The sequence below is a fragment of the Taudactylus pleione genome, unplaced genomic scaffold (genome assembly GCF_031769625.1).
Source record: "Taudactylus pleione unplaced genomic scaffold, aTauple2 ptg000318l, whole genome shotgun sequence".
Classification (NCBI taxonomy): Eukaryota; Metazoa; Chordata; class Amphibia; order Anura; family Myobatrachidae; genus Taudactylus; species Taudactylus pleione.
The window spans coordinates 1904927-1914254 of NW_028284719.1; the positions used below are offsets into that span (position 1 = coordinate 1904927).

The window sequence follows — 9328 nt, forward strand, 5'->3', positions numbered from 1 at the left end:
AGTAGGGTAATATTGTCTAGTGATTACAGGTGATCATTAGACAATAGCTACTAGTGGGCCTCATAATTTTACAGATTGCAACTGTCATTATGGGGTGAAAGGACATCTAGTGCCCTCTCCCCATATATGAAAATCCTCCTTTTTTTCCCACAAAAATTACAACGTCATTGTCACTTTTCAATCCTGTCCAGAAGCTGCAGGAGGTACCCAGTGGTCAATAGGACTGGTGGGGAAACTTACTGGGTACTATTGAAGTTCATTTAAAAAGTATCAACTCCCAGGACAACATAGTTTTTAACTCATATTACAAGTACTTATGCCGATTAGGCAGTGAGTATACCTGCAAAGAATCATTGCCATCTATTTAAGGATAATCAGATACTGGGACTATTGAGTTTTGAACCCGTATGTGACTATAGATGCCAGACAGACATTTTGTATATTACTGTAGTATATATTTATTTTAATGAGACAATTATTTCATGTATTTCTGGACTAAAATGCAGTGAATTGATCGTGTTTATTTTCCAAAAGGACAAATAGAAATAGAATTAGAGTACTAGAATGTGTTAGGTCTATTTGTCTACACAAGTACAGTGACTGAATGTAAAGTTTTACATGTGATGACATTTTATATAGTATATTTATTGTGTTTAATATGTTATAGTTTTATATGTGTACTTCAAAATTGATATCTTAAAAAAACATTTTTTCAAGCTGCTACTAAGCTGTTAACTGAAAACCTTAAAGACTCAGCTACCCTTGCTTCCTTTACCACTCTCCCCCCAAAGGTCATAATTAGGGTTGTGTGAGTGGGGCTGGCTGCTGCATAGAGTGCAGGGCTGCTTTGGACACTCTGGGCAGTCTCTGCCATCTTTAGGATGCTCAGGATGCTCCAGACAATGCTAAACTTCCCAGTTCAGGCAGCCCTGCCAACTCTGTGTGACGTCATGATGTCATCCACTTTGGGGGCAGGGCCAGCACAGGGCGCTCTGCCACCTTATTAATGCACTGCCCCCTCATCATACTGGTAAACAGGTAGGAGCACCAAAGATCGCCTTATTTATATTTATACTTTTTAAGTAAGGAGAGGAACCTTACTCCATCTTCAGGCTGCTCCTGCATAATTATAATACAATATGCTTAAATGTATTTTCAATGTATTAAACAAACATGCAAACATATACATTATAGTACTGCAGTTTATTTTTTATTAGGAACTTATGATACATCACCTGCATTCCCATGACTAAGTCCCGGATGTTCCCACTGCTGATTAATTTATGTAAATGTATCCCAGCATATACTATATAAACAGAATCTCTGGAACAGTCAGGTACAATGGAGACAAAGTGTGAGGTGAGTGACTCTGTTTGTGATACAATAATACAAGATGGATTCCAGCTCCAAAAAGCTTTACCATGTACATGGGATGGACTCACGAGCTTGGCTGGATTCTTATTTCTCTGATAAACCAGATAATGTCTTTGAAAATGAAGCCTTGAAATTTCCCATGGAGAAACTTCACCAAGTTTTCAGCACAGGTATGTACTGTATAATATAGTTTATCTTACTAAAGTATGAGTCTTCCATATCCAAAATGCTTGGGACAGGGATTTTTTTCATATCGGAATTTTTTGAATTTTTGGAATATTTGCATACCATAATGCAATATCTTGGGAATGGGACCCAAATCTAAACACAGAATGAATTTGTTTTTTATACACCTTAAGGTGCCTACACACATAGCGATGTGCTCTCAAACAGCCGATGTGTACGATTTCCCTTGAAACTCTCCCCGGCAGCTCAGCACATGATCTGCACACCATTGGTGTCCAATCTTCATACGATCTCTTCTGCAGCCAGACTTTTCACTGTGCATTGTATCCTAGATTGTCAGATCTGCCCTACAGCACGTCAGATCTGATGATGCGATATACGACGAGTGGGGATGCGCATTGGCATCGTGATCGTGAGTGGGGACTCAGGATTTGGGCATATTTTACACGATTTGTCATTACGATTCATCAAAATTATGCAAATTGGGTAAAATATCGCTATTTGTGTGGGCAGCTTTATACAGTACACACAGCCTGCAGATAATTGTATACAATATTTTATACAATATTTTCACTAATTTTGTGGCTCAAGTTTGTGTACAAACATGAAATTCATTTATGTTTCATATACACCTTATATACAAAGTCTGAAGGTAATTTTATACTTTATTTTTAATAATTTTGGCCCTCATTCAGAGCCGTACGCTCTGAGCAGAGCGCACGCTCTGAATGAGGGCCGCCCTCCATAAAAATGGAGCGTCCTCCTGGACGCTCGTATAGCTGTGGGTCACCACCCACAGCCTATACGAGCATGCAGTTTGATGGCCGCGATGGTCTTGACCATCGCGACCATCGAAACTGCGAGCCGGAGCCTGCGGTTGAGGTTTTCAACCGCAAGCTCCGGAGTGATTTTGGCTCTATCAGAGCCAAAATCACTCCCACTGACATCACTAGTGATGTCAGTGGGCCGGCTTCTGACGTGAGGCGTTCCCGTGGGAACGCCCCCGTCAGGGAGGCACGCCCCTGGCACGCCCACCAAAGGGGGCGTGCTGTCAATCAACATCGACAGCACGCCCCCTTTGATCAGACACAACGAGCGAAGGACTTTCCTTCGCTCGTCGCGTCTGGCGCATGCGCACGACGGAGCTCCCTCTGTCGTGCGCATGCTCAGTGCAGAACATCGACCCACTTGCGAGCAGACAGCCGCTCGCGAGTGGGTCTGAATCAGGGCCTTTGTGCCTTAAACAAAGTTTGAATACATTGAGCCATCAAAAAGCAAAGGTTTCACTATCTCAGTCATGCTAAAAAAATTCCACATTTCGGAATATTTGGATATGGGAGACTCAACCTGTACTAAGGTTACGTTATTTATGTAATAATTGATTCTGTAAGAGGGAGGATGCACCTTTTGCATTAGTTTAATGAAAGTGCCAAATAATAAATACACAACTTTTAGTCCACACTTGGTGGTTTTGAGCAGAGCATTTTTTTTATTTGAAAATCAGTACTCACCAAAAGTTACAAGTAGAGATGTGCGAGGACCTCCTTGTTTTTGCACTGCATATGCATCACAATGTGCATGCGCAAACTAGCCAGTGTGATCGGGTGAGGGTACGCAGTTTACATGCAGTGTGTACGCATACCCTTCCAATATTGATTGACAGGAATTTCTGTTTGTGGGTGGTGACGGTAGGTAGCTGGGTGAAAGCAGGTGAGCCTGTGCATTGGGGCGCCGTTATAGAGGCGTGGATAATTAAGGCAGTGCGGTGGCATATGTAGCCAGATGACTCGATGCACGCAGGAAGTGGCCAAAATCCTGCATGACATCAGGTCAACCTCTATTGTGCGTATGGCTCCAATGGTTCTTGATGTTACCGGTGTTTCTGCTGTATTGCGGACTACTCAGGCTTTGAGTAAAGGGAAGTGGGCTGCATTGTGAAATGCTTGGCATCTGCATCCTATGCTGCATTTGCCGTATGTATGCATTGATTAGCATATACACGCAGCGGCCGAGTGCGTGTAATCTCTCACATGCATCCCTTACTGATTCAGGCCCACAGGGCTGTAGCACTCAGACTTTTACTGTGATGATGACAGAGTGTAACACACAGTAGCCTGGTGAACTGGTGATTACAGACATTGACAGTCACAGACAGTAGCCCACAGGGTCACAGTTGCAGCACTGCAGCCCCACACTGGTAATGACAGTCACAGACAGTGACACTGAGTGTGACACACAGTAGCCCACAGAATCACAGTCACACTGCAGCGTGACCCACACACCCTAACCCACCAGTGTCCTGTGTGAAATGGTGGCCGCAATCTTGAAGGTAGGACTTTTATTGAATCCAAAACCTGGAGATCCAGGATGATGATGTTTTGCCTTGTTTTGGATTCAGAGTTTGGTGGGAGAAACCAAGCCTGGGCTCAGAAGGACTCAGTTATGCAGTTTTAAAAAGTTTAACCCTTTATTTCACCTATAGCACACTAAAGCAAGGCACAGATCACACTGCTCTGTACTGGCACAAGATACACCACGATCTACTCAAAATAGATAGACAAAAATTATTCTTAGTAAATCTGTGATCTGGGGCATAAAAAACCAGATATGACATGATTCTTAGTAAATATAGCCCTTAATGTTTAATAGTATAAATCTGGCTCTATAGATAAAATTTGACATCACACACCCCAACTCTAGATAATGTCAGCTTCAGCAACTGAGACTAGCCAAATATGTTAAATCCCACTATAATGTATTAAGTGTGCACAGATGTTTTTTTTTTAAATACATGTAAAAAAAATTATATACTAATTGTGTGGCACTGTAGAGTAGAATATGTTAATGCATACCACAAAGTTTAAGACTTGGCGTGAACTGCTAGGTCAATAAATACTGTAGGTGCAATTAAATATTGTATAATATTTAAAGTAAATTTAACATAATGTTACAAAATGATGATTAGCATAGAAGCCAAATAACATATTGCATATTTTAACCATTGAACATTTTCTCTATACTGTAGGTGAAATTTGTGGAGAACATGTAATTGACATCAGTTGTGGTCCCTTAGTTCACTGTATCCATTCAGCATGTGAATATTTTAAACACATATATATATACTGAGGTTCACTGAAGAATGCATTAAGGAACTGAACAGATGGCTGAACACTCGTACAGGAGCGTTTGATTGGAATCATGCTGCATCATATGTTACAGCATTAGAAGGAAAATGGTTAAGTATCTGTCCATTCATTTAAGGGTCAGTCTAAGGACCCTTTTCCAAATTATTTACACACCAAACATTAGGCATTGAGCCCTCACAATGTAAATGCAGGTTTAACATGACTAAACATCATTTAGAGCACCAGTGGTATGCAAAATATTGTCTGCGAGCCCAATGCAGCCCCCCCAGACAGTAGCTTCTGGCCTGTCTCATCCCTCCCCTCCACAAACCGCAACTGCCCTACCAAGTAGCATCCATATCTATAGAAAGAAGGAGGCAGGTGGTGCCTCTGTGTACGCTATATCCATTTAATGTACATAAATTATAAAAAAGGGCAATAACTCCCCCCAAATAAAATCCTCAACCTGTCCCTGTGTTAGTTAGCCTAGGCTTATTTCCACTATAAAAACAACTAGAAGGTAACAATAGCTGCCAATGGAGCGCTATCAGTAATGTTTTCTCCACTATAACAATCTGGCCATAAGCATAAGGCTCTCCTGCTGATTTAATGAAAACCAACCTAAGGCATGTCAGGCTGTTGCCACTATAGTTGATGGGTGCAAAAAACTTGGTGTCTTTCCTCCCATAGGCTAACAGTTCAAATCTGAAATGCTTTGGCTTGTAAAGGCCAGTTTATTTAACCAGCTATGGATCCCTCATTATGGAGCTGGTTCTGACTTGAGAGCAAGCAAAGAAATCAAGTAACTTTGCATCTGGAATAAATGGTACTGTCTGATTTTAAATATAGTCCACAAATACTGGACAGCTTCCTTTTCACACTGCACTCTCAAAACTAAGGGGTTTATTTATGAAGCGACTGGTTGTAAAACCCACTGCTTCTGATCATCTATATGCCCAAAATTTAAAAGGGCAATGATTTTACTAGCAAGAATCGCAAAGTAAAATCATTACACTTTTAAATGTCAGAAGTACCGGGTTTTACATCCCGACCAGTCCTCCAACTTCAGAGCAATTTAGTTTTACCAAGGCTTAAAGTTTCATGTGCTTTTTTGCTTCACTCTCAACTCAGAATCAGCCCCTATAAGTGTGTGCAAAATATACACTGTCTTACTAAAATAACACCATCATTTGTTTATTTACCATGGCAATTATGTGTGTTTTTTAAAGGGTATTCTGCTAAAGTAAATATAAAATAAATATTTGGCATGTAAAGGAGACATACTGTAGGGATTAGTGTCCATGTTATTTCTGTTGCACTTAGACGCTGCTGCATCTTTATGCTAATGCCATTGCTGATTTCATTAATACTAATATTGCCACTTGCAGCTGTGCAGTTCCATCTAGGTCCATCTTTAGGTGCACCACCAGTGCACCACCGGGCTTACCATCAAAATTTGCACCAGCCCTATGAAAGTTACTGTCTCCACATCTGAGTATGACATCCTGTGTGAGTGGCTCTGCATCTTTGGATGCAAGTGTATACAATGAGAAGCCCGGGACAGGTCGGCATCTTCTTAGCATTTCTGTACCATGGTCATTCAGCTCTAACAATCAGGAAGCATGTGCAGACTTAAAGCATCAGCCAACAAAGGGTCGAATTCAATTAGTAGCAAAAAAGTCAGTTTCTGCGATACTTTTTCGCCAATAACATAATACTTTCATGCACTTTTTAAGTTCACGGTTTTGGAATCTGTCCTTTGTCATTGTGTCTTTGATGAATTTTGGCCCCCCAAAAAAGGACCAAAAATCATCCACAGAAATACCTTTCGTACAAACACCCAGGGCATACATGATGGTGATCATTGTCTCCAACGCTTTGAGTGGCAACATCTAATCATTGCTCTTTAGTTGTCTCTGAGCTTGATTCTGTGTGCCTCTCTATGTGACTAAGCATTGATTCATCAATAAGCCGATGGAAGGTACTGACAATGTGTACTCGTGCACTCGGTTACAAACATCAGTATTGGGACCTCTTCACTCCTTTAGGATTTTCACAGCAGACCTCCTTCCAGACAATGACATCTGTTGTCTCCCACTTGGTTCCATCTCTGGCTACCATCTTCACTGTTGAAGCATTTGACTGGTCCTACAGAGATGGTTAAGTAGAGGACTATGGTAGATTAGCAGTCACATCCTCATGCGCTGATAACTCCTCACTCTTACTATGATCTTCACTTGTCTCTGGCTCAAAATAACTATCTGATTTGTACATGTCACTTTCTGATTCAACATCTTTAGAATATACAAGATCTTGTCACAAGCTGATGCAACATGATTTAAGACAACTATCTTTGGCAATGAACACTGCCTAAATGAAGAGGTGTATACAATGTCAGCAAACTCAGTCAAGTATGAACTTTCACATTATGATACCCAACATGAACCAATTTTTATATTTAAATCGCCAATCTAAAGGACAGTACACACTTGCTGATGCTGGAAGCAATGGCGTGACAGCGGGGGCCATGCTGTCCGACGGGCGAAGTTGCTGACCACGGGAGGTACACACTGGCTGATGTGCCTGATATGTCATCTGATCTACCAGCATAAAAGTATCACACAATGAAGTCAAATTTTTGAATACAATATATAGATTCAAGTAAATAATGTAAACTAATAATATTTCTCACTCAAATTTTTAAGTTTAAAATGCATTTCTTATGGGGGGGGATCAAAATTACCCCTTCCCACTGTTCATGGTATACACATAAAATGCACATAGTTCAAAATTTGTACGCATTTGTGAGACACTTAAATTTTTGTTTATGACTCTTACTATGTGTGTATTTTTCAGTGGCCAAAATGAAGAGAAAAAAATAAGGGTGAAGACATCAATAACGGAGATCATAAAATGTGACCTGGAAAAAGAAAATCTTACAGACCCGGTGGTGCTGCCACCAGCAGACTGTGTCATCAGTGCATGGGTGCTGGAGATCATCAGCAAAGACCAAGATGAATATATTACAAATCTGAAGAAATTTGCTAATTTACTAAAACCTGGAGGACATTTAATATTACTTGGAATTAAAAATGCCACTTATTTTACAGCTGGCAAGGAGAGGTTGCATGTTTTTAAATATGATGAGAACTTTTTTTAAAAAGTTCTTATTGGAGAAGGGTTTACTATTGACCACTGTGACATTCTCAAAAGAACATCAGTGAGCGATCTTATTGATTATAATGCCATTATATTATCACAGCTCACAAAGAGGTGTAGGTATAGGAAGAGAAAACTGATAAACATTACAGACCTACATATAAATTTGCCAATCATAAATGTTGACAGTAATTTAAAAAAATTGAATAAACATTTGTTTCAAATTATTCTAATTGATTTTACATTTCTTTTTTTCAATTTCATTCAGGAGTTTCATAATAAGGTGATGATGGAGATTTGCACATAAATGTAGATATGTGATGTCATTTTCTGCTTGTACATTGAGCTACAGATATCTAGCACTTGCAGCTTGGAGAGGTAGATCAGGGTCATTCATCTGCAAGTGCAGTACGGTTTTCAAGCACCAGGAAGTATGAACTTTGGGGTTGATGTATCAAGCAGTGAAAAGTGCAGAAGTAACTAATAGTCAGAATTGAGGTATCATTTATCAAGTGTATGCTATAAAATGATAGGTACAGTAGACACTGCTTGGTTGATATGGGCAACTTTTCCACTGGTCTACATCTCCACTCTTTTCACTGCTTGATACATCAGCCCCTTATTATCTCTGAATATTGAATAGTAAACATGATGGATGGAAAACAGTTGAAAGAAGACAGATGGTAAGTTAGATCCCACGGTAGCAACAAAGATACCTTAGGTTTTGAGGCAGAGATCAAAGGAATTCAGTGTGCAAGAGCAATGTCCTGTAAGCAGGAATATATCAGAGGTACTGTAGGCATTAGCCAAGATCAATGTTTATTGACATACTAATGTTAGAGACAAACATTGAGCAAGAAATCAGCTAAAAATTTGTGGCAAGAGATGGACGCAGAACTCAAAATCACACAAGGTAACAACAGAAAACAAATGCATGCACACAAAAAGCCACTTTATTACAAACTGTCACTAGCACTGTTATAATAGACAGGAAAGCATTAAACAGGGGGTGGGATTATTACTGCACTGGAATATTGTTTTTTACTAAAAGTTTGATCCAATCCTATTTTTGAGTCATTAGTTTACTTTCTACAGAGAGCTACTTTCCTTTTCCTTTTTTGGGGGGAGGAAAGCATGAAAAAGCATGAAGAGTAATTAGATGGAACAACACAAGCTCAGGGATTTAATGGATGACCATTGACAGCTAGGTTTGGCGCTACTCAAAACAGAGGTGTGGAGTCTAACATGCTGGTGTTCTACGGGAAGGAGAAGAAATTCGGGTCAGCAAAGAAGCTGAAATAGCATAAATGAGTAGCCATTGCTCGCAGTGGTCATCAGTGAGATGGCATTCATCCTACTTATAATTGTATTTCTGAAATACATTCCTTTGCAAGTGCAAATTCTGAACCTTTGCAAGATGAGTATAGTTATTAAGTTGATGATAATGTTATATATTTTTTAAATTCTGACCAGATATCCTAAAA

General features: G+C 39.9%; 1 pseudogene; it reads left to right on the forward strand.

Moving 5' to 3' along the window:
• Positions 1-1393: 1393 nt before the first annotated feature.
• LOC148509626 (indolethylamine N-methyltransferase-like) lies at positions 1394-7964 on the forward strand (annotated as a pseudogene).
• Positions 7965-9328: the final 1364 nt, after the last annotated feature.